Source organism: Manacus vitellinus, unplaced genomic scaffold, assembly GCF_001715985.3.
Source record: "Manacus vitellinus isolate BGI_N305 unplaced genomic scaffold, ASM171598v3 scaffold_5_pilon, whole genome shotgun sequence".
Taxonomy (NCBI): domain Eukaryota; kingdom Metazoa; phylum Chordata; class Aves; order Passeriformes; family Pipridae; genus Manacus; species Manacus vitellinus.
In genome coordinates, this window is record NW_021940682.1 from 9,098,418 (window position 1) to 9,125,453 (window position 27,036).

Genomic DNA, 27,036 nt, shown 5'->3' on the forward strand with positions numbered 1-27,036 from the left:
TCTATTTACAGTGCCTAGAGACACACATTATGGGAATATCTATCCAATATCGCTTTTACTGTTTTACTGGTTTTGTATATCATGAGAAGCTCTAGACTTTTAAATCCCTTTTTTTCTAAAAATTTATAGAAAATCTTTCCTTGAAGGAAGCTGAGAGATGCTCTTTAATTTGCTGTGGCTTCTTTTCTCTGCCTGTCTTTCCTCTTTTGTCACAGTCTTGACAAAAAGCTTTTCTCCTTCTTCACTTTAACAAGTATGTCACCTGTGTTTCAGCTACAGGCATGCAGTTTCCCTTATCTTTTAGGCACTGTGAATGCTGGTATTCAACCTCTCTAACCCCACCAAAATACTGCTTTCTCTAGCATGCAAATCCCCTTCCGCTGAAGCCCAGCCTACCGTGTGGAGTGGGAAGTTCCATAAATCCTTTCTGCACGGGTTTTAAATCAGAAGTAAAACAAACCCTCATATGAAACAAAGCCAAAACAATTCTTTTGTTCTCCACTTTCGTCATCTCTGTATTAGAAACAACAGTGGATAATGTCAAAGAGTGCATATTCTTGTAGTGGAATATCATGCAGCAACATGCACGGATTAATTTTATGCTCTGTGCAATGGTAAGGCAGCCCTCCCTTCCCTTGAATTCCCTTTCATTCCTGAGCTTACTAGCATTTACTGACAATCCAAGCCTAAGAGTGTAATTATAGCAAGGCTGAGTTGAACATGAATCGTTTATCACAACCAATGCAATTATTTCTGCTATATTTTTACTTTCCTCCTTTTGCTTTGACCTCTTTTGCTACATTGTGGAACCAGTGGGTTACATGAGTGTATCAGTCCTCCCAGGCCTCATATTTCAGGATACTGGGTAGATTTGCTACACACATTTCATTCTAGTAAATATTATTCAAATAAAGGAAAACAAATTCTGGTGCCTTCCAAGCTCTGCATTACCTGAAAAAGTGCTATTTGGTAACTACTCTTTTCATCTTCCTATGGTGAGTTTTTTTCTTCTTTTTCTTTTTCTTTTTCTTTTTCTTTTTCTTTTTCTTTTTCTTTTTCTTTTTCTTTTTCTTTTTCTTTTTCTTTTTCTTTTTCTTTTTCTTTTTCTTTTTCTTTTTCTTTTTCTTTTTCTTTTTCTTTTTCTTTTTCTTTTTCTTTTTCTCTTTCTTTTTCTTTTCTTTTTCTTTTTCTTTTTCTTTTTCTTTTTCTTTTTCTTTTTCTTTTTCTTTTTCTTTTTCTTTTTCTTTTTCTTTTTCTTTTTCTTTTCCTTTTTCTTTTCTTTTCCTTTTTCTTTTTCTTTTCCTTTTTTTTCCTTTTCTTTTTCCTTTTTCTTTTTCTTTTTCTTTTTCTTTTTCTTTTTCTTTTTCTTTTTCTTTTTCTTTTTCTTTTTCTTTTTCTTTTTATCTTTTTTTTCTCTTTTTTCTTTTTCTTTTCCTTTTCCTTTTTCTTTTTCTTTTCCTTTTCCTTTTTCTTTTTCTTTTCCTTTTCCTTTTTCTTTTTCTTTTCCTTTTCCTTTTTCTTTTTCTTTTCCTTTTCCTTTTTCTTTTTCTTTTTCTTTTTTTTTTTTTTAATTATACTTGCCAAGAAGTACACAGAAACTATTTTCTAACAGATGCCCCAAAGTGCTCTGACTCTCTGGAAGAAGCATCTCGGTGTGGTACATCAGAAAATGTGATTGCAGCCCATGTTATAGTGGCCATTGGAAGGAAAGATTTCACTGAGTGTTTAATGTCTGGACTGACTCACCTGACAGCACTGAGGAAAGCACAGGGGGACAAGCTTGGTGTGCCCTTACTTGCAAAGGGAGAAGGAAATCACAGGTGGATTGTTTTTCTGCACCCACCAGCTCATGTCAGCTTCAGGGAGGCTCTGTCTCTATGCCTCTAGCCCAAAGATAGCCCTTTCCTGAAGCACCTCATGGTAGTAGTGGTATTATTAATAATAAAAACACTGATGAGAGTACCATGGTCGCCAATCAACAGATGTTCTTATATCTTATTCCTTAATTCTGCTGCCACTTTCCAGAGGTGGTTGGTAAGTTAAATACTTACTAAAGCAATTTGTAAATACCTTTAGATTGTGTGTTTTAACATGACCAACACCATATCTTGACTGTGTACAAAATAATACATTATATGTAATACTATCCAGATAAGGTTATAATGTAAATATATCTACAATGAATGTCAAATTACTCTTCAAGCTCTATGTATGAGGAAGAACCTCATCTCTTCTTGAGACCTTTTTTAACTTAAGGGTATGAAAAACCTGTTAATTGTTTATATAAAAAATCCTGCATTCTTTTCTTCAAACAAAAATACTGCTGCAAGAAAGAAGGGAATGCATTCCTTGTATGTGATAGCCAAAATCATGTGGTAGAACCGGGAATTGAGGATCTTACAAGTCGGAATCTGGTCAAATTCTTGATGCTGTCCATTTGATCTCATATAAATAAGATAAGCACAAGTTTATGGTTAGCTGTGTAAGGCTGACCCACTTGATTATATATACATTATAGATATATATTTATATATGCTGTATAGATATACACATATTATACACAACATTCATACAGTAAAAGCAAAGTTTGATAAAGTCCTTTTAACTGGGAATTTGGAGGTAATGTTGTGCTCCATTTGGAAGAAAATGTCTATGTTATTCAGCAGCATACAAATTTGTCATGCAGGATGAAGAAAGAAAGTGTTTCACCAAAACAAGCCATGAAAGAATGAGACGATGAGCATTTGAAACATTTTGAAGAGACAACTAAAATTACATGCAATATATGTGTATGTACTTCTGCTGAGTTGTATTCCTAGTTAAAGCATTGCATTAAACAGAGAATTATAACAACAATAAAAATGGTTTTGTATGTGGTACCTCTGTGTATTTTATCTTTCTACTGAGATACCCTGTGAAATGTGGAACGGGGATAAATGGAGAAAAATAATTGCCCTAAAATAGCCACTGGCTATGAGACTGTCTTTAGTAATTAGAAAAAAATTCTAACCCTCTTTTCCCTTAATTTCTTGGCCAGTGCAAAGTTCAAGAGAAGCCTAGACTACTACTTTACTTGTCCTTGTCTTGTCCACATCTCTGTTCCTCCTTCAGAAGATCTCACCATTAATCGCAATGTCCCTTGAGCAGTCTGACAAGGGTCTCCAATAAGACATTCCTCCATATATTTGTCATTCAAGTACTGAAAGGGAATAGAACAAGATTCTTTTGTAGCCATCCTGTTATATCAAAGCAAAAGAAACTTTTAATTATGGGGAGAGATGGCACCACTAACAGCCAAAGGTATTTTGAGCTCCCTCTGCCTCATGAATGCAGACCTAGCTGCATGGCATACCCAGAAAGCTTCTGGGAGTAGAGAAAAAGAACAGTTTGCATACTTTCAGCTTCTCAGGGTCTCAGGACAGTGTTTCAACCCCACTTTAGAAGCAGACAGGGCTCAGATGCATCAGAGGAAGCCAGTGGTACTGGGGACCATCCCTGCCCAGGTAAATATCAGTTTTGGAGCACAGTCAGTCTGGTAATTTGACAAGTGATTGAAGAGTGGGTCTCTTGGGGCATAGTGGGTGCATCAGCTCTGTCAGGATCAAGGTACTTTAACCCAGATGCTCCAGAATGAAAGAAGCAATTTTAATAAGGTGGTCTATATTGGTTTCTTTCTGAATTTTTCCTTTTAATATTTGAGGATTTTCACTTTTTCCACCTTTTCAGGACTTTACACCAGTCTTTATTCTCTCTGCCTAAGACTTTCCATCTCTGCCATTTGCTCTGTTGTTTCTGCAGTCCAAACTCACCTTCAGCCACCCTCCTGCTCACCACCTTTCTTTGTCATCTGCCTTTTTCTCAAAACAACCAGATAAATTGATGTGTTTGAATAGATTTCTTTGCTTACCCTGTATTTGAGACCCTTGCATTCTGCTGAGCTTAGAATCTACTGATAGCCTGTCATGTGAGAAAGTACTCTTTTGCGGGTGGATCCTGATGGTCAGAAGACACTCGTCAAGATCACAATAAAGACAAAAATAGATACCTGAACTCCATTTTCTCAAGGCACAGGCTACTTGTTCTGATTTGTCTCTTCCCTTCAAAGAACAGGTTACCTCTCTCAGCCTGCGCTCTGCCAACCATCCCATCACAGACCATACGCATAACTCAGATTGTCAGTATGACACTACAGTCCAAATCATTCTCTCTCTCACACACACTATACCACCCTATAATCACCAACATATGGCTTCAAGGGAGCCTTTGAGATGCCAATAAGGAGTCTTAACAGATGTAAGATGTTTCTGCAAATACAGGGGCTAACTTCCAAATGGGTGGAGCTGCCAATCACTATTTGAAACACAGCATGGCAGGCCAAGACTCAATTCCCTGCCCTGTGTGTTTTGGAAAGCAGGGTCCAAAAAAACCCCCTTTTTTAGCATGTACATTTCTTATTTGTACTCGCATTTAAGTTCATTTAACACTATGGAAACATACAACTAAAGCTACCTATAAATTCAGAGCACTGAAGCCAAACTTTGGTTGTCTTCCCAGACGAGGTTTAGACACATTTCGGTGACCACTCATATTTTGAAAATTTTGTTTCGAGAGTTGATTGTACACAGTGGAAAAGGGGCATGGACATGTGAAATTACCTGCTTAAGCTACTTGCTCAAACTCCCAGTTTCACCACTGGGCTGTGAGCAAAGCTACCTTTTTCTTTAAAAAACTCACACATAAGCATAATAAAAATTACCACCTCAATCTCCAATTACAACCAATACTATTTGCAGTTAATATAATATCTAATAATGTACATCATCTCCCATCTGGAGAGGCATTTTTAGACAATGTTCACCAGGCCAGAAGTGTCTTTATTAAGTGCTTCTCTCTGAGGTCTTTTATTAGCAGAAAAAATTATGTCAAGTGTAACTACCTACTTCACCTCGAGTTCTGGAAACACCTAAGAAAATCAATACAGAGAAATGTTGCTATTTAGTAAATCCATTAACACTGTTTCTGGACTTTTGCCAACCATTGTATGCGCTGTCTAGACATGGGAACCTACTTGGCAGCGCTAGGAAATCAACTCTAATGCCTTCTTTTCAACAGAGCTTGCCAGCTTCATGTCTACCAACACACAGAACCAGGGGAAATGATAAAACCAGCAAGAATTATATTGGAGAAATGGAAAGACAAAAATACCCCTTTCTTTCTGCCCTCAGTTGTTGCCTCCCTATCCTTCTTTATTTTGCTCCTTCTTCCCTCTCCCTGTCTGTCTCCTGTCTCCTTGCCTGTCTGTCAACTCTCAGCTAGCTCTCCAGGTTTCACTCTCTCATTAACAGCTTGCTAAAGGTGCTAAATAAATCGCTATGAAATCAAAACCTTTGGCTTAAAAATGTAAAGCAATGTAGCAGGGAAGGAGGGAAGAAGGAATGCCACAAAAAACCTCTGAATTAATTCATTTAGTTTATGGACCAAAGGCTTCCCCTGACTCCCATCATAATCACTACTATGATTTTGCCTGCAGTTGAAAAACTCTTAAAAACAGGGCTGAGCAGAGGTGATTGGATCCATATGGCACAGGAGCAATATTCCTAAATGGAAGCATTACTGATGTCAGCTGCATCAAATCATTTTCTGGAAGCATAGACACGATGGATTTGTGGCTTTGAAAAATTCATCCTGCTAAAATGCAGCCTAAAAAAAGAATAGGGAGCAAGGTCAAAGTAGTTAAATCCCTCCAGCATAGAAGATATACCTTAGTTCCGCTTACAGATGGGAAGACCAAGAAATGCCAGTAGCTCAAAGGATCAAGAACTTTCCCTGTAAAAATCACATTCTTTGGGACAAATTAAGACACTCCTAGTTTGTCTGGCCAGGCTGTCATTTTCGGTAACAAGGCTAAGCTACTGAACGTGTTGTCTTTCAACAGGAAGATTAGGTTTCAACATTCCTGACAGCAGCCAAGCAATAAAGATGAGAGTAGAATTCAGCGTATACAGGCTTAGTTATAAAATAGTGGATGCTCTGTAGAAAATATAAATTATGTATTTCAGATACGGACATAAAATCCCAGATTTGTTTATGCTGTCTTCCTAAAATGAAAAGTGAAGAAACCTAAAGTTTCCAAGTGTTTTAATTGGTATTTTTTCCATTACATGGAAGGTGATTTCCATGTGTAGAAAAAAAACACTATAATTTTATAAAAGGGAGGTTGAATGTTTTCTATTTGATGGCTTTTACACCCCATTGAGAAGACATGAGTTAGATGACTACAAAATAATGGATTTGGTTGGGAAGTTTCTAGTGAAACTTTTTTTCCACTGTGAAATGCTGATTTGTTTTTTTGGTTTGGTTTGGGGTTTTTTGCAGGGGAGGGGGAAGGGATCAATTTCCATGGATTGCCTGGTCTTGAAATGTTCTAGGTGAAACAGGAGGCCAGATCCAAAGAGTTAACTGAGAAATTTGGGCCTGCTAACAAGCTATGAACATCTGAATGATCTGTATTCATTCTGCTCTAGCTACTGGACCAAAACTTAGAAGAATGGTAAAAGAAACATAGAATAGGCTTAGAGGTAATAAATTAAGATGCAGTAAGATAAAGTAGACATTTGAATAGAAGAAACAGGCCTGGAGCCAAGCCTTTCTCCAAGCTTCAGTGAGCGGGTCGAGAACAATAGAAGAGAAGGGAGGTCAAACCAAGGAAGATGAGAATTAGCCCCCAGACCCATGGGAGGAAGAGCGGATCTCCCCCCAAAACTGAGGGCCAAGAGAGGCACCGCCCCAAGCTCTGCCTGAGCTCCACCTACACTCCGCCTGTTATTAATATGTATAGATAGATGATGTAATCACATGAATATGCACTTAATCATATATGAAAATTGTATAAAAACTGCTGATTTTGAGAGAAGCCTTCGAGTAAGTTTTTCCAGCAATAGCTGGCTTGCTCCCAGCACTGTCAATAAATACCTTTGCTGCTCAAAGATCAAAAGTCTCTGGGCAGCTCATTATACTGGATTTTTCAGATTCATAGGTAAAAAAATCAAACTTGTCTTAGGAGATTATTTTAGAAAGTTTGTTTTTCGGTTCAAATATCTTTCATTAAGAAAGTTAAATACAAAAAAACTCCTAACAATCAATAGGAAAAGGCTTTTAAAAATATATATATTAGTTTATCTGGTGCTATTTTTGTGGAAGGAAGCATAAAACTAGTCAGAAATTGACTATACACCAAGATTTTGGAGGGTAACAGGAAAAATTCTTTCTTGTTCAACAGCCCTTTAGCAGTTTCACTTGTGCAGCAGACAAAGGCCCTAATCTTCCATCACCAGGCATACAACAGTGCCTGTACACAACAGTCTGCGAACTATTTACTAGTGAAAACACCTCTCAGGCATTCCTTGCAACAGATCTGTCTCCACGTTGATCCAAAGTCCTGTCCAAACCTTGTTTTCCCACATTGCTAACTTGTCCAAGGGGATATTTTGGGTTGCCAAGTACAGAGTGTTGTGGAGGGCTAACATCAAGGCAATGCTTGTGTCACACTCCAGAATATACAATCAGCATGATCATGCTTCTATAAAACTTACAGAGGTGCTACACTAAAACTTTGGACCCTGCAAGTAGGAATAAAAGGGAGGAATATACATGCTAAAATATGTCAGCAAGCACAGTTCAGAGTAGAAAGGGTTGAAAAGTAAAAGTCAATGGTGTTTGCAAAGAACTGTGAAGCCACAGTAAGAAATGAAGATGAGACATGTCATGCTTCAGCTGTCAAAAGTAGGACACCTTCCTAGGGGCATTGTAGAAACATAATTTTCCTTAGAAAAGGAACCTTATTTAAATGGATTGAAGGCCTCTTTGGATACAGTTTTCCTGCCTATACTGATGATAGAGAGAGACAGGGTTACAGGCTCAGAATGCCCTTTTATTGAACAGCTACAGTTAGATGAGATACTTCCCAGCCCATGTGTTCACAGCCTTGGGGTTTCAGATTTTGTCAGTTTTTTTATATGCAGCTGTAACAATAATTATAATAACTGGTATTACACTGGGAAAAAATATTACTTCTTAATGATTAATTAGTTCCTTGTGCTTGCAGTTAGAATCACAGTCTCAGATGTACTCTGATATGGGTTGTGCAAGGGATGAGACAGGAAGTAGAGAGGGGAGGAAGACAAATCCATTATGTAAAGCTGCAAACTCTATGGAGGAAGAAAAGAAAGTTGATTGTTTCTTATGCCTTTGTTCTGTATCCAATAGTTTTTTTTGCTCTTGGAGAACATTTGGTTCTCAGCAGCTACTGCTGAAGCTATGATGTCCAGTTTTGCATGTCCTTGAATGCAGCAGAGCCACCTTTGAGATAAGTTTCCAGAGGGCACAGGAGAACAGTCTTCTTTCCTTGGTCTAGTTGCTGTGGTCATGGCTGGCATGAAGCTGCCCTCCTCATCCTCTACAAAGACTCTTCATGTAGAGGGAACAAAGAAATATGGCAAAGACTCTGGTCTGGTACAGCACAAGCTGGAAAGAGCAGAGCAGTACTTCTCTGTTAACAATGTCTGACATCCCCATCACGTTAGCTCCTCTCCATCATTCCCTATTAGCATGCATCTTACCGAAGGCTCTGGGAAAGTCACTCCACAATAACACTACCCCACATGAATACTAACCTGAAGTGAGAGGAGCCTGACAAAGGAAACTGTGAATCTGATTGCAAGGGCCTAATGTGGCAATCACTCAAAGGGCAAGGAAGGCACATGCACTTTTTCCATTTCCATCCTCCCCTCTCTCTCTAATTTTGCATTTTGTGCGGAAGGGACAAAGAAAAAAAATAACAGATTTGGATTCAATTCCATACAAGTCACTGCTTTGCCTGTTATGCTGGACACTTAAGTTGTGACTGTGATGGATAAGCAATAAATATACTGAACAAAAAATAAATCCACCCTTGGCTCTTAATTTACCAGCAGAAGCCTTGAGACTCTGATCTCCTGCTGTATTGCCTTTTGCCTATTGTTCAAAGCAACCTCCTCCAAGGAGCTTTTTCTCTATTAGGTTATGGGCCTAATCATGAAACAATAATTCCTAAGAGGCCCAGGCAGTGCTGATTATCTTCTAATGAGATAAAGTACCCCTCATCTCTAGGTCACTGCCTTGAAACTGTCTCTAGTTTCTCAGTGGCTAAAAGTGATCATAATCTGTTGATGACAAAATATGTTAATGGTGATGGCTACTGCTGCCCCAAAGCAAGCTACTTAAAGGAAGAACTCAGATGAAAATGTAGAATTTAGGGATGGAGGGGTTTGAGTTTTGTTTTTAATTTCTGCTGATGTTCATCAGGTCAGTAACTTTTCTGAAACAAATTCAAAATTAACCTTCAACTTAGAGCAACTACAAGCCCAGGAACCATTTGTGAATACATCTCACCCATGTATTTGTCAGCAAATTATACTAGGGTGAAACTGAGGGGGGAGGGGGGATTTGTAGTGTCATACCTGTGGTGACATAAGCATCAGAAAAGCAATTCAAAAGCAGAAGTGAAAAATTCAGTAAACTAAGAATTTCATTTAACACAATTCCATCATTTATTCATTGAATATTGTACGTATTTCTGAATGATGTTATGACAAATCAGTGGAAGTCATGCACCATATAACATACAATATTGAAAACAGTTTTCAAGATTTCTCATTTCATAGAAAGCTGTAGAAACAAGTTTTTGTTCTGAGCCTAAACAACCAATATAATAATTTCCTAATTTTACATGAACTGGAAAACTATTTTTCAATGTCCCTAATATTTACATGTCTTTTTCATGTGCAAACACACAGACACACATACAACAGAAAACATTTTTCAATCTCGTTGGAAAATGCTGAAGATCAAGATGTTGACATACTAGACACTAGAAAAGCAGACACAGAAGCTGAAATATAGATAACTGCTGTCTCCTCAGTACAAAGATTTATTTCAAGTTTAATTTAAAACTTGTATTCAAAGTAATTGTGCAGTGAGTATGGTTTGAGCAGACCAAAAAAGAAATTTGCTATTTTAAACCTGAGAAAGACACTGAAAAGAATTACTTTTTCCCAGTCTGGAGCATGGATGTTTGCTGTCCTGTTCAGTTTCTCAGCTGGGAGGCAGTGGTTCAGCATCACCATACAGCCTATCCTTCATGCCTGCTGGAAACATGCCTCTCCAGACACCTGGAAGTGGTCAACCCCTATAAGAGTTTAGGCCAGCTGAGGAAGGGCAAGAAGTACCCTTGTAGGCAAGCCTGGGTGCCAAATTCCCTGTACCCCTGTCTCAGGAGCATAGCTCTGTCTATTGATCAGCACAATACAACTGTCCACCCACATGGTTATTAATGGGTAATAAACAGCCCAAGCACCCACAAACAGCATTTTTCTTAGCATCAGCCTGGAATCAATTATATAACCAGAAGGGCCCCAAGAAATGCCATCGATTACAAAAGTTATTACACTCTCAGGATATTTCGCTGAAAACTCCCACACAAAGCAATTAGATGTCAGATGATGCTGTGTCTTAATCAGGAATTTTTAGCAGGTTTGGTGCCCCTCGTGGGTATTGTCTGGTGCAGAGTGGCAGTGCTGCACAGAGCTGTCAGCTCCCCAGGTCCCTCCATGTTTAGCAACCTGGACTGGCTACTGTGTTGTCTTCAAGAGCAAGAGAGAAAATTAGAACAGCTTGAAAGATGTGTGCAGAACAAAGCACAGAAAAAAAATTACCTACAGCTGGCTTCCAGGAAGGAGTAAATCCTGTTTACTGGTCAAAAAGCCCCAAAATATTGGGTGCTTTCCAAGGGAGAATGAGGAAACTTGAGGTTATCTCTTTTTCACTGCTTCTTTTAACAGCTTGTTGGTGGTGTATGTGAAAAAAAGAAAAAAAAAACAAAAACAAATAAACAAACATAGAGCAAATTCATCTGATTTTAAAGACAGTGCAAAAAAGAGCTGAACATATATAACATTTATATTCAGAAAAAAGCAAGACAAGATTTCTTTTCTTGTTGGTTGTGTTTCTTAACAGTACACAAGTTATTTTAAGTAGTCTCAGCTATGTTCTGTAGTGTAAAGCAACTTCCATCCTGGCTTTATGACACTTCTCCTACTGAGATTGTAATGGACAAAGAAGAAACAAAAGGTGATTGACTTCTTGTCACTAGACCACAGCAGGGGGAAAAGTGAACAAAGCATCCTCAGCAGAAGTCAGCAATACCAAATAGGTCTCATTTCCCCTGTACCCACACTTCTGACATAAGAAACAAACAGTCCAAAAGTTTCAGCAAGAATTATAACACAGGAAGACAAAAAAACATGCTCGACACACCCAAACTCTTTGCCATAAGGGCAGAGAGCAGCTACCTTATGTGGTAGCTGAGCAAGGACTTTGAGTTTGCAAGTATTGGGCACAGACCTCCTGTGCAGTAACAGGAGTGCAGGTAGCAGACTAAGCAGAGAACTGGTAAAACATCCTTAGTGCCTAAATACTTGCAGTTGCATTGCTAGAGCTGCCTTTGCCTGCTGACCAGGGAGGCTCTCAGTTCATCCCCAAGATCTACTAGGATTCAAAAACTCATAAACAAATATTCCTCTGTATGTCTATCCTGGTTTTGACTGGGACGGAGTTAATTGTCTTCTTAATAGTTGATACAGTGCTGTGTTTTGGATTTAGTACGAGAATAAGGTTGTTAATACACTGATGTTTTAGTTGTTGCTGAGTAGTGCTTACCCAAAATCAAGGACTTTTTAGAAAGCAGGGTCACAAGAAGCCAGGAGGGAGTATATCCAGGGCAGCTGGTCCAAAATAACCGAAGGCATATTCCATACCATAGAACCATTTCACTCCATTCCATACGTGCTCAGTGTATGGGGGAAAGGCAGTCAGGGTGTCCAATCACTGCTCAGGGACAGGCTGGGCACCATGTGGTGAACACTTGTATTGCACATCAGTTGTCTTTCTTAGGATTTATTTTTCTCTCTCTCCTTTTCATTACAATTATTATTATCGTTGTCATTAGTATTATTGATATTATATTTTACTTTGTTTTAATTATTAAGGTGCTCTTATCTCAACCCGTGATTTTTCACTTTTTTCTTTTTTTCCCAGTTCTTCTCCTCATTCTTCCAGGGTGGGAGAGGGAGTGCTGGGGAGGGGGATGGAGGGGTAGGTGGGATGTGGATGGGAAGGGACTGAGCAGCTGCGTGGTACTTAGGTGCTGGCTGGGGTTAAACATCACTGCCCAGCCTGAGGCAATATCCAAGGGGAAAACCTGCCAGCTGGGCTCTGCTGCCCACACTGCCAACAGGGTAACACAACCCACCTTTAGCAGCCCGCCCCCATGTACTTGGGCACAGCATGCCAGCCCGGGCTCCCATGAGCCACTCCGGTGATGTAGGAGGGTGTTTCCCACACTGGCAGTGAGACTGGACTGTGAGTAATATCTCCTCCTGTCTCCTGGCTGAGCTTTTCCTGCTTTTCAAGAACTACCAGTGCAGAACAAAAGAATGACTCCTTACCTGCTGGATACTTGCTGTTGGGATATCCAGCTGTGGCAGCAGATACCTACCTGTGGGTGCCTTAGATATTAGCTTGGCCAACTATCAGCACTGACTTTTCCCCTTTATTTTTTTCAGTGCTCCAAACAGAAGGTCAGTTGGTCGCTCTGTTTAGCCTGTTAAGCTTAAGAGATTTATCTGGATCAGTTGCTCTTACACATTTAAATGGAAGGTGGATGCTTCAGTCTTCTTGGACATGACAGAGAGGGATATGAACCAAGGTTTCCTAGAGGTAGGGCCACTAAGGTATTGCTTCAAGTTTGAGAAACAGGCAGCAAGCTGGGACAAAGTTGCACCTAGGAATACAAAGTAGAAGAAAGTGTTCAGTCTTATCAAACTTTCTTTTATTCCTCACTGCCCCAAGTTAATCAAAAAAGTAGCTCCATCCCAGAAAGCCAGCTTTCAGGTCTTCCCCTCCAAGGCACCCAGCTCCTTCTAAAGGGAGGTTTTCAGCACCCTGTCATCAAAGGGAAGAGTACTAAGAGGTCTGGCATTGAGTCCCCAGCTCCTTACATGACTCTGAGTTTATTTATCAGGTAAAATGGATGCTTTGAAGCTCAGCATCCAGAGACATCCCATAAGGTCCATTCCCATCCGTGACATATATTGGGAGTAATTCAAACCCAACAGAATAATTATGGCAATAGCCTAGAAAAAAATTTGCAGTTTCTTCTGTGCTCTGAGGAGGCAGTATATTCCTCATGACACACTCCTGACAAATGTGTCTGCAGCTGAAGATGATTGTTGCCTGCTGTTTAATCAGAGGGAAATGCATTGCAGTGATAAATCATTCCCATGGAGGAGTTTCACAGGCAGTGCTTCCTGCTAGGGACCCCAGGCTGTCACCCAGGATGCTCTGCCACCTGTCCAATGATTCAGGCTCTTCAAATCATGATCCTAAGGGGTTTCTTCTCTCCAGCACTGGAAGAGGGATGTTTCATATGCAGCTCTGTAACCTGATTTGAGTTGACCACAAACACAAAGTAGGCTAATTAGAATTACACACAGAAATAGGCCCCAGAGCTGAGATGATGAATTAACTCGGGTTTCATTGCTCAGCACTATTTTTTGAATTAAAACTGAACTCTTGGTCTCACCCAACCCTCCCCAGCCCTACCCCCCTTCCTCTTCCCTCTCCTTCCGTCTCTCAACTTTCACCTTCAGGAAAGATCCAGCAACCTTAGGCTTGTGCTTAGGGCCAAAGGCTACTGAACTTGTGGAGATGCCAATGGTGATGGTCTCACTGCACAAGAGGCTGCATTTGAACATGAACTCACTTCCTTGTAAACAGGAATCTTTCTTGAAACTAATCTTTCAGGGTTTATGAGAACCCTGTTCATCTTTAGGACTCTCTGAAATGGGATGCCAACAAAAATTAAGGAGGATTCTGAGAGCTTTTTCTCTTCTGAAGTAACATGCAAATTTTTGAAAACAATGGGATGAGGTGATTAATAGAGTCATCCAGCTGAGACATTTTTTAGATGACACTATTTATTTTAGAAATAAATTGATTCAGGCAGACACTCAGATAATCCAAAGCATGTACTAAACCTTCTTTGAAACTTAATCCATTTGCAATCTTCTCATTTTACACTAAATGAAGGAAGGTTCAAAGAACTATATTTTTATTAGATTCACCACACAGTAAGAAAGCATGAGAGATGTCATTCCAGAATGTCATCTCTGTGCTTTTAGGTACAGCACTTCTACATATCCCTGGGAGCTTTCCTGATCTATGGCACACTCAGTAGAAAACAAAGAGGATATTTTGAAAACAAATCATCACATATTTATGGTTGAAAATTTTCTCATAACCTTTCGCTTTCATCTTTGTGGAAAGTTCCATGAACTGTCTCATGAAATAAAAATATTAAAATTCTCAGTAGAAAGAGAGTGAAATTGGCAGAAGAACATATTCCCTGTGTTGAAGTCGTCACTAATGCTGGTGAAATTCAGCATTAGTGTTCTCTTTTAGCCAGCTATAACCCTATTCAGCAATGAGGTGGTCTGATACTAATTTGCCTTCATCAGCTATTTATCTGCCTTTATCATGACAATTTGCTAGTCTTTATTAAGCATTACTAGTGAACACCCACATAAACAAGAATCTACAATGTTTTTTCTATCATCTCTGGAGAACTAAGACTGCTACTTAACAAATCTTCAAGGAAAAATAAATTACATTAGGCCCAGGGCTTGCATGCCCTTCAGTACGGGGTAAGGTACCAGAGAGTGAGTTCAGATTCTTTTCCCAAAATCCTAACTTATGAGCTCAGATGATAAGGTATAGACTCATTTAGTGCTGGGATAAAAAAATACATATTTGAGTCAAGCAAAGCATTTGTCTAATGTTTCTCAAAATTATACTTGAGGGAAAAAAAGAAAGTCTAAGTTTTGGAATGAATAATTGAAATATATTCATGAAAATTTCAAAAGCAAAGGAATATTTTTGAAAAATCACTTATTTTAGTAAGTGGAAAATTTAAGAAAAGGAATAGAAAAACAAGCATTGTTTCATTTAAGTAGATTTTAGCAGAATATCTAGTGAGAAATCATTTTGTTTGACCGGATATATTTTATTAATATACTTAACTTTATATTAACTTATGAAACAGAAATTAATTGCAAAACTTTAACTTCAATATGATCATCTAGTCTGATCTTCTGCATAAGGGAGACCACGGATTACCATCAAGTGATTCCTACAGCAAGCTCAGAAATTCCACTTGAATTAAAAATTGTTTCACAGAAAACTTTCTGCTAAATCTAGAGGCAGTTTTAAAATAATCCAGGTTTAATGACAGCACTTGTTGGCAGGTATAATCCATTTATTTTAAAGATGCTTCAGTGATTGATTATTCTTATCTTAAACATTTGCCATTGATTTCTGTTTGGAATTGGAGTAGCTTCAGCTTGGAGCCATGAGAGCCATTCGCAGGTTTTTATACTCAGAAGGTTAAAATGCTCTCTCCTAGTAAATCTGCCGCTCTTATAGGCACTTATCTACTGTGAACAGGCACCATTCACCTTTAAAGATAAACCAAAAAGACTTTTTGTAGTAAAAAAGACTTTTTGTAGTAAAAAAGATTTTCCAGGACTCTAATATATCTTGTAGCTCTTTTCTAGACTTTTCAGTTTGTCAATATGCTTTTAAAAATATGAAATAGAGCTGACTGTGAATGCTGTTTTATTTGAAACACGTTTTCTCAATGTAAAGCAAAGCTTTCCATGGAAACATATTGTTTTACAGAAGATTGCTGAACTGTCACAAAATTAGTCCAACAATGAAAATATTTTCCAGGGACGTGGCTGACACGTGTTCAAGTCATCTTAGTTCAAAGCAGGGATCTCAAATCTTTAACTCTCATAATCCAAGGGATTGACCTAATCACTAGACCAGCAATGTTCTATGTTGATTGTCTCCAGTTGGAGTCACTGCAGTTTTTGTCACTGAAGGTCAGTGGACCTAAACTGAGAAAATAGTAGTTCATCATGTGTTTCACAAGACCTCTCCAGGCACCGCTCCTGGCATGAAATCCTGGGTTCAAAATCCTGATCCAAAGCCAGCAAAGCAGATTTGGATCCTTAAGCAACAACCTGGTAGGAAGGACACCATCCTAGAGGTCCTTCTGAGGGACTGTCCAAAAGGATGCCCAGGCCCTGCCGCAGCACTCCCACAGGATGGGAGCTCTGCCGTGCCAGGGAAAGGAGGTGGCTGTGGCTGGGGACCAACAAGGAGGCTGAAACACATCAGGGGCCAAGATGTACCCAGGGTCCAAGGGACCCAATTGAACACTCAATCCAGCCACCTGAATTTAAGTCCACAATGTCCCAGGGAAGTGGTACCACTACTTGCCACAGACTAGTTTGACTTCCTTTGTGTTCTCAGCTTTCATACAACAAATATCAAACTATTTTGTTTTGCAGGACTAAAAACAATGACTATGCCTTGAAATACCCTGCAAAACAATATTCCTTCTTTTCAGATAATCTTGGTTTAAATATAAAAGCTGTCTATAATCTCACTATTTAAGATTCTGCTTATGATTGATCTTTATTTACACAATCAAGGACTGCTTAGACTCTTATCTTGCTACTACACTATTCTTAGAGCTCATGTTGCAATGATTATTCACTCTGATCCTTCAGTCCTTTATCTCAATCACGATTTTTAAACACAGCTTTCATCTTATAGAAATAAGACCTGCAATTTCATTCTTAGATGAACAACCTTGTATTTAGCTGTTAAAAAAAAAAAAAAAGGTGATAGTTGTTTAGCTGTCATCAACATGCAGCTTTGGAAAGTTTCCATACATCTCATCCTTCCAGCTGGAGACAAGATTACTACAGCTGATGTGGCTGAGGGCACTGAGCAAAGGGAAAGGGATGAGGACAGAAAGATGAAAACAGGAAACCCAGGGAGATTTGCCCTTACTTGCATACAGAAAGAGAACTCAAAAAAACGCAGTGAAAAGATTTCTAATTCTTAATCACCTACCAGCTGCATCCCACATCTTCTAGAGTCCTCTCTTGCTCTGCAAATTGGCATTAACAACATTCATCCCTCCTGTAGCTTCAGTCACTCATAGAGGCAATCAGTTTTGAAAGCTAGTCATAGACTTCTCACTCCCTCTGTGACAAGAAATAAAAACAGTCCAGGCAGGAGGTTTTATATGACTGGGAGAGGGGTCTGCCTGTGTTTTCCTAAAATACAGATATAATTACTGTGCCTCAGGCAAAGAGAAATAGAGCCAGAGAAAGAATATGTGCCTGCAGGCACACGACTTCACAGTTTAACTAGGTCCCACAGAGTTCTTCCAGGTAAAAGTACTTTTCAGCTGTTGCACACCCAGAACCACATGGGAGCCAGGTCCTTATTTTTCTCAAGCACAGGGTAGCATTTAATGTTTGGTGTGGGGATTTTTCTAATGACTATTAAACTTGTGCCGTTTCTTTCAGTACTTGTTACAGCCTCCTAATACAGAGCAACTTTTCCAGAAGATTAGTAAGAACCAGTGAAGTGACTGTTTCCTGTTTCTATCCCAGGTAATACGGATGTACAAAGGAGTATTTTCTGTTTGGCCTGTATTTTATGAAATTATTCACAGTTTCCTCTATATAAAGTGCAGCTTTTCAAAGATGTGCATGAGCACTCTTGTAGGACTACACTTTACACATGAAACTTTGCCTGTGGAGTTTGTCTTTTTAATATAGAATTATATCGTAGAATATTTGTAATTCGTCAGATTGAACAGACTCCTCTCATCAGTGTCTGTTTTTCCTATTTATCTCTCGATGGACAAAAGATTTATTCACACCAGATTTTTTCCCAAGATAGCTAACTCTGTCTTCTCGAGAGAGTGATCCCTGAAGCATTTACTGTGCTGTTGATTCCTGAATTATCCCTCCATTTCAGAAAACAATAACTTTCAGTGGGTTTTTGTTGGGTTTTTTTTACTTGTAGACACTCAAAAAGTTTTTCTTGGAAATATTAACTTTTGTCAACCAGAAACAAGCTTCCTTTTCTCCTCTGCTTTTCTTTCATCAACTGCAAGCCAATGGACTTTAAGGGCCAACAGAGCACAGCCTGAAGGAGCAGGGTGTATCCCTACATGCTGTAAATAAACAAGACAATATTTTCAACATATACAAGTATTATGATTACAGGTTAATTCAGGATATCCTAATGTCTACTGGCAAAACAGTTATACTTCTCATTGAAACATATTCCTGGTTAGTTATACAGTCCAAATTTTTAAGTGATGATATTTGGGAAAATTATTTTAAATTCCACAGTTAAAATATTTCTATCCAAATCTGCCCGACACTCTCATCCTTTAACTGTAATGAAAACCCAGTCTCTAGGTTTTTCAAGTTTCTAAATATAAGCCAATAAAATTGCCAGGGAAAAGAGACAGCTTTCATGAAAGTAATATTTAAGGGAGAGAGCTAACATACCCATAAAATTATGTTTCAACAGGAAGATTCTCATTAAATGTAATTGCACGTTTTAAAAGGCGTAATATGTTCTTGGTCTCACAAAACCACTTTTTGCACTGCATGTGCAAAAAGAAAACACAGAAACACACAGAAAACATTGTACCTTCCCTGAGGTGCTGTCAAAGGGAAGGACTTCAGTTAAATATCTGTAAAAGACACCTAGACAGCTTGTCTCAAACAGGAGTAGCTCTCTGTCACCCATTTCACAAACCTAGCTCTGTACCTCCAGGCTCAGCAGTGAGGGGGCAAGGGTTGCAGCTGCTGCTACACAGGCACAACATCATTTCACACGAGGAAAACAATCAGCATCACAGCAGATTAGCATAAAACCCTTTTCTTTCCCAGAGTGGGGAATTTCTTCATTACCATAAGCTTTAACCTCATTAAAATATCACAAGGAAAATAATATTTCTGACATTCACAGTGCTTTTGGTTTTTTAATTCAATCATCCTCACCAGGAGCAGTTATCAAGAGTGTGGGAGGACAGCTCCTCTTAACCAGAAGCAGCCTTCAAGGGCAAACAGCTCTGATCCAGGCTCCTGAGGAAGGGGGAAGAGACAATCCCCAAATTAAGTAAATCTCCAAATGAAGTAAATCTTCAAAGGCCGCCATGTAGACTATTCTGGGCGAAAGCAAAGTGTGTATACTACTCAAGTTTAACATCCCTTTTTTTCCTTGATTTTTGGCTCCGAAAACAGATGCAAATATAGACAGAATTTTTTTTCTTTTCACTTTTTTAGTGAGATACTGATTTTGGACTCCATTGGGCCACACTTTACAAACAAACCCCAAAACTGGTATTGATGATGCTGCAGAAAGCGAACAGTGTATGAGTTAGGCTGAATACAAAACATGGGTAAAATACTGGCAACCCTGTGAAAGATGAGGTGGCAACAGAACAGTGGAAACAGTGCAAACCTTACAAGTTTGTTGTGATGTCTGTTCAACTCAACTGAGTCAAACCAATGAACTCCTATTACTTCAAACAACTTGTTCCAAGCTTTCACAGAGAACAGGTGGTGGCTTATGGAGAAATGTGATGGATTTTTAGTAGGAATACAGGTACAGGTCTCCCTCCATTTAAAGCAACGTTTGGCTGCTCTTTCTAAGCATTATATAAATTATTGGGCACATTGAGTTAAGGATGGGGTGGTATCCACTCTCGAGGTAGTTCATTTCCTCCAACAATGCTCTCCTGATCAGTAGAATATATGGGACTAGATTAACATCAAACAGAAATTACATTTTAGAAAATACCTTGTTTTCATTCTACATTGGATCAAAGGCCAGAACTCTGCGAGATACTCAGTAAAATCAGATTGTGCTCAAAGACGTTCAGGTCCCCGCTGCTCTGGAATTTGCTTCATCCCAGGCACAAGCACCCCACAGCAAGCTGTAATGTCAGTCTCCATGGGGTTATCCATTTGGCAATGCTGAACATTCCTTGTACATGCAACAAATAAGTTTTGAGCAAAAAAGAACATTAACCAGACAGGTTCTGTTTCTCTCACATGTTGACATTAGCTGAGAATCAAGAGAGTTCAAGTAACCCACCCCAAGCAACTGTAAGAGATAAAAAGAATTTTTGTTTGAAAATGCAATGCAATGACTAAATAAGTAAATAGTATCTCATACATATCCTGTCACACAGAGATATAAAGGGTATGCAGCCAACAATTACACTGAAAAGTGCATATGATATGAAAGATTATACAAAGCAAATGTAAAGGTTATTTCTAAAGAATTTAACTTATTAAGCCAGAAACCTTATCCAAGTTACCTAAATTCATGAGCGAAAGTCACAGAGGTCTTTTTAAGGTATCAAAAGATGAGAACCTGTACATGAGCAAAGGATTAATAGAAGGAGAACACCTTCTCTGTGATGGTCTTTTATTTATTTTTATTATTTGCATAAACTTATATCAATAAATAGCTTATTTAAGGTAGTGAAATATTACAATACGCTTATCTTAACCTAAGTAAGTTATGAAATGTTTATCAGCTGCTCTGTGAACAGACCAAGCTCTTCTAACCAGTGTCAATAAGGTGTCCCAGTTATCTAACTTCCTAACACAAGAAGTTAAACTGGCACAGGCAGCCTCTATTTTTTCTCTTCTATGAAAAATTACTGTCACTGGTATCTTGTTCCATCTATAATGATTTCCACATACTATTTCCTTCACTGTCTTGTAGAAGGTCTTAACACTTGGATCTACCAAAAGACTTAGTATTAACCAACAGCTTTACTAGTGCATATGTGCTCTTGAATAGAAGTTCATCCAGTACAATGTACCATCTTGGTAAATCTGCAGTGTCCGGAAAGGAAGAAAAAAAAAGAAAAACAAAATCAAAAACAAAACAACTCTGTTCTGGAAGGATTGTCTCAAAGAACATATATTCCTGTATATATACAAATCCTTAAAATAATTTTCTCTATTCTGCTCTAGTGAGACTTTGAATTTTTAAGTAAAAGAAAAATACAGAAAGAAATACTATAAACTTTTTAAAACAAATTACTAAACTAATGAATGCTTCTAATCAGCAGCTATGACATTTCACTTGGAATAAGTTAGCACAAAATATCCAAGACATGTCCCCTGTAGGATCCCTCAGGGATTTTATTGTCCTAAATACACAAGGAAAGAACAAAACCATGTGCCTCCAACTCATCTAAAAACTATTTCAGGGACAACCTGTGATTTTGCTCTCCATGCAGAGTGCATCACTGCATTAGTTGTGAACAAAATGTATTCATATTCAAATTCCAAATAGCCCATGGGCTTTGGCTGGCTTTTCTTTGGTCCCTTCCATTAAGCAATCATAAAAATTTTAGAAGCTCAGTTTTGCATAAGAACTCAACTCCATATTGATTAATGAACTGACAGTGAATCACCCAGGTACATATGCTAAATCTCATAAAAGAACATGCCTTTACAACATCATGGACTAGATCCCAAATTAATTCAGTGTAAGGGCAGAAAAAGCTCCAACTTTCAGTTTCTTCTAGCATACAGAAAAAGGACTCATTTTAAAAAGAAAGAGCCGCTTATCTCTGTTTTATGCTCAACTTGCACTTTCAGTCTATATTAGATAGATGTAATTACTGCCATGTATAAACAGGGTCCTTTTTGTGTCCCTTTTGATCTGCTGTAAACAAATGCTGCTTCAAGACAATAGCATTAAGCCCAAAAAGACACATTTTACTGGCATGGAAGCATGAGACTAATCCTAGGGTTGTGGGTTGTGCCCTACACTGGGCACTACAAAAGACTGTTGCCTGTTAACACTCATTGATATCTCAGCTCCACACAACTGTGGGGAGAAAATCAGAGAGGTGAAAATAAGAAACCTTGTGGGTTGAGACAAAGACAGTTCATTAGGTAAAGCAAAAGTTGCACACCTAAGCAAAACATTCATTCACTACTTCCCATCAGCTGGCAGGTGATTAGCCATGTCCAGAGAAGCAGGGCTCCATCACACCTAAGTAGTTAGGGAAGACAAACATCATCACTCCGAATGTCCCTCCTTTCCCCTTCATTCCCCAGATTTCTATTACTGAACACAAAATCATATGGCATGGAATATCCCCCCAAGGTAAGCTGGGGTCAACTGTCCCTGCTGTGACCCCTCCCAGCTTCTTATGCACCTCCAGCCTCCTCGCTGGTGGGGTGGTTTGGGAAGCAGAAAAGGCCTTTGATGCCATCCCTGTGTTCTCGACACTGTTCTCATCACAAAACCCAAACAGCAACGTACAAGCTACTATGAAGAAAATTAATTATTTCTATATCTTGAAAGCCTGCTAGCTTAATTGGAATGTAGAGTAATAGAAAATTGGATTCAATGGTTTAATTTTATGTTCTCGATCCCACACATGGTGCCTGGTTCTTCCTTGCCTTGCATTTTCTCTTTACACCTGCAAGAGGGAAATTCAGAAACTGAGATTATAAACATGAGCTATTTTCCATTGGAAACACCTCTTAGGAAAGCATTGTGAGCAGATGACTTTCTGAAGCCAAGCATAGCATTAGTGTGACTGCCCTCTACAAATCCTGTATCTCAGCCCTCTCCATTTTCATCTGCCCCAGTACAAGTCAGAGACAGAAGCAATAGGTAGACTGGGTTGCTTATGCTTCAAATCATCTACTATGCCAACACTGAGGCTAATGTAGTTGATAATTCCTTTGCAGGTTTTAACAAGAAAGATTGAAATCACCCCCACTTCCTCTCTACCTTTCTTTTTTCCTTTGTTGGTAGTATGAGAGAGAAATCAAATATTGTTCTTACTTGCAGTCAGTCACTGATTAGATGAAGTCTATGTATTTCAACAGTCTTTTATTACATTTAAAAGGTGTCACACAAAACAAATATTAGCCCTCGGTAACAGAGGAAAGCAAAATAAAGTTTAGTAAAATAAATGCATTTATACTCATGGGTCTCAAAGAGTTGCTCATAGCTTATTACAAAATCCAATGAAATCTAATGACACTTCAAGAGGATTTTAGAAAGCAATCATCATGCTGTTACTCTGTGAATAGTTTCAAAAGTATGGGGCTAACAGAGAAGGCACTTGAAAAGAAAAGGAAACATCTCTTTTAAATTGAGTGTGCTACATGTAGGAGTATTTTATTTCCACTAAATGCGGGAAGGATGTGAAACATTTTTCCTGATAAACAACACTGGTCCTCAAGCAAGTGAAATAATTACAGCTACACTTGTCTTGGGGATGGTATGTGCCACAAGGAAAAAGTAATACATCCAAAACTCCCAGCTCATTCCCACCTTTCTTCTATACTCCTGGAGATCATAAATTACAGGAGCCTACCGGGAAAGGGTTTTCTAAGCCCTTCCTCATTTTCCCTCTCTCCTTAGGGTGTTACCAAGTCCATATAATGCTATCACCCCCTTTTTAATACTCCATCAATGTTAACAAATTGTCCCTAATACTGACATGATAAATATATGAGTCTAACACTTGCCTAATTGTTCCTCTTTGTGTGGATATTAAGTTTTAAAAGTGAGAAAGCTTTTGTACATTTATGGATACCGTGAAACAGGAAAACCTTTGCTTCATCTTACATGCTTTTGGAGGTATGTGTAGGTGTGCCCATATATTTTGTCTATGCCTATATGTGGACACAGGCTAATTAATACCTGCGTGAGTGTTTGAATGTACGTCCCTTTTCGCACCCTACATTTCCAGCAGGTTATCTGGTGGCCTCTGAGAGTTTATGTATATTTATTTGTTGCGCACTAAAACTTTCAGTCATACACAGTCCTTCAATGGATCCCATGGCACTGTCTGGGTTGCTGCCCCTAGGAATGCTGCAAGGGAAAGGGAGAGCTTGTTTCCAGTGTCAATTTATCTGCAATAAAACTGCTTTCAGTGTCTCACCAGAGAAATAAATCTGATACTTGTAGATACTGTACAGGTTATTCTGAAATAGGTCATTGACATTTTGACAAATGAACTGTACTCATTCTTGACTTGCGCTAGAGCTGCAGGGAGCTTCAACTTCCTTGAGAGATGCAGGAAATAACAAGGTGGAACTATTTAACTATTATCAGGTAAAAACATACAATGTGACTGAAAGGAATCTTCACCTTCACGGTCCCCTTGCATCATATCTGAACTAAGCCAATTCCTCGTCAATTTAGAAAAGGTTTTTTCTCAATGCAGAAACTAGCGATCAGCAGGTACCACTCCATCAGGATAAAAAAAAAGATGACATTTCAGAAGCATCTTTGACCTGTTACAGTCTTTTTTCGCCAGTGCTGCAGTACAGTTGTTTCAGGAGTAGATTTCCAAAACCAGAGATAGACAGACATTGTTTAAGATGTGACACATCCCTCTAACTCTGTCAAGTGCACATTCAGTGTAATGACATGCCAAGATGCCTTGTAAAAGATCACAATCAGCAAGTATGGCAATTACTGCCCTAGTGTCAAAACTAATTAAGGGAATTTATAATATCAGAAATTTGAAGTCATTGCAGAGATTAATTCAAACTAGAAGAGTCCTAATGAAAGCTGGATTGGTATAGATGATGAATAGCTGGGTTTTGCTCTTGTTTTCTCTTCTTTACTCCCTTAGTTAAAAATCTAGTTCAAATAATTGAAAAAGATGTTTGTTCAACAGAATCTTGAAAATATTCTATTGAATTTCTTGATAATTCAAATTCTTCACCTTTTTGGGGAGAGGAAACAGTTATAGGTGGGTGAGAAAAAAACATCTATATATGTAGCCACTAACTCACTGATGCAGCACTTCAGAGATGGAAATACTGACAGTGAATTTTTGCTTTTATCCACAACATTGAAAATTTGAAAAACAAGGAAAACCATAAATACTGCAATCATTTCTTGAAAAAGCAAATTTTCCAGTTCCCTGAGAAAGGCCATCTAAGGAGGCAAAAATAATATCATGTGAATATGTCATGCTTTCTTCCCACTAAAAGAGACATTATATAAACCAGCATCATCACTGATTTAGTCATAGCACTTTTCACTTTGAGAATTCAAAACATTGCTAGTATTTATTTTTCCACTAATCTCACCCTCAAGCTCTTTCTGAATATGCATAAATAAAATCCTGCCATATATATTCACCTTTAGCAGTAACAGTTTAATTGCTCTGGTCATAAGACATTATGAATTAACATTAAAAATGAAGTTACGCTTTATTTGCAATCACTCCTCAAAGAGAAAATACTACAAGCATTCATGAGTAGTAGCCCAAGCAAAACTTTTAGGTATAGGAAAGAACAGAAGAATTTCATGGATCTGAAATCTCAAACATGAAAAGCCAAATTTTAGACCATCCTGGGTGCACTTTGCAGCAGTTTAAAAGTCAGAAACTTCTCTACAGTTTACATAAACATTCATATATCAGCAAAAGTGTAGGGTTTGGGGTTGCCTGGTGCAGAGCCAAGAGCTGGACTCCATGGTCCTTGTGGGTCCCGTCCAGCTTGGACTATTCTATTATTCCATGAAAAGGTACCTCTTTACTCACAGACAGGCCAGAGGAAAGGTGGTTAGAAGGTAATGACTCCTCACAAACTAGCATATGAGGGAGCAGGACCAATACTAAGGACTTTTCAGAATTTCAGTTTCATGCTGATGTGAAGAAAACAATTTGAAGCTGCTAAATGCTGCACTTTCTTTCCTAGTCCTTGCTCTGCTTGCAGCCAAGCTCCCACTTCCCTCAACAGTTACTTTATCTGGAGAACAGAAGAACAATGTAGTTTCCCAAAGCTGAAACAGCAGAAAACAGTATTCTCTCATCCTTTAAGTAAGATGTGTGTGCTGCTGTTTGTGCCTGTGATTTGCTCAGGTGGGAGTTGCCAAGGTTTTCAGCATGGTAAGCATCAAGAGGCATACACCTAACAGACTGGTATAACCCTTGCCTACAACTTTCTGCCTCTCTCACCCACTCTTCTAGCTTGCAGCAAAACAGTTGCATGAGGAAATGAAGACAAACATTTCCCCAGTTTTTCCCCACAAATAAGTAATTTGAATTTAAATTTAATGTGCAGATACTGAGAAGAAAAATGAGTTTAAAAAAAGCCAGTAATCAATAAAAATCCTTGAACAAAAATTAGTGACTGATTCTTCAGTAAACAGTGCCTCACAGATACACCCATAAATAATCCCATAGTACCAGACAGAGTAGTCTGGCCAACAGCACAACACGGATCATGTGGTTTTCAGAAGTGAATTATTTCTGTTTAGACAAGTGTGTTCTCTGTGGAAGAATGATCATTTTTAATGTCACAGTTTTCAAGAACAGAGAATCCATCACAATTCAGTAGAAATTCTTCTGCTTAACTACATTCATGGTTTAAAATGTGCTTCACATTTTAAGAAATTATCTTTCAGGAATGACATTTGAAACATTCAGGTTAATAGGTGGCTTCAAGTTCAGAAAAAAATCAAATAAACTTTCTGCAGGACAGAACGCATTGCTTTTTTAGAATATTTTTTATTATTTTGGTTTTTTCAATGTTTGAAAAATACAACTCTCAAACTGACGCATCTGTCTGACCTTCACTGTGTTTGAGGTGTGTTATAGAAGCACATGGGACCTTTGTTTTCCTTTAGTCTTTGCACTACTTGGAACTGATAACGACATATACATGCTGGCTAACACTCCCCTGAAGGAACCTGGAGTGTTGGGAATGTTTACCTCACCAGACAGGCTTCCTGTAAAAGCTATTTCTTCTTTCAATAAGGCACCTACCCTTGTTTGACCCCGCATTTTATGTCAAGATAATATCTTGCTAAGGATGACACAAGCTCAGCATAATTTTCCTCCACTAGAAGCCCAAATGCAGTCAAAAGATGGGATGTTTATGGAGAAAGCAAGAACCAATTTAATTGTAAATATCTATAAAATTGGTGTGAGATAATTTGGCTTATGACCTATGAATAAAAAAGAGCTAAGATTCAATTCCTAGT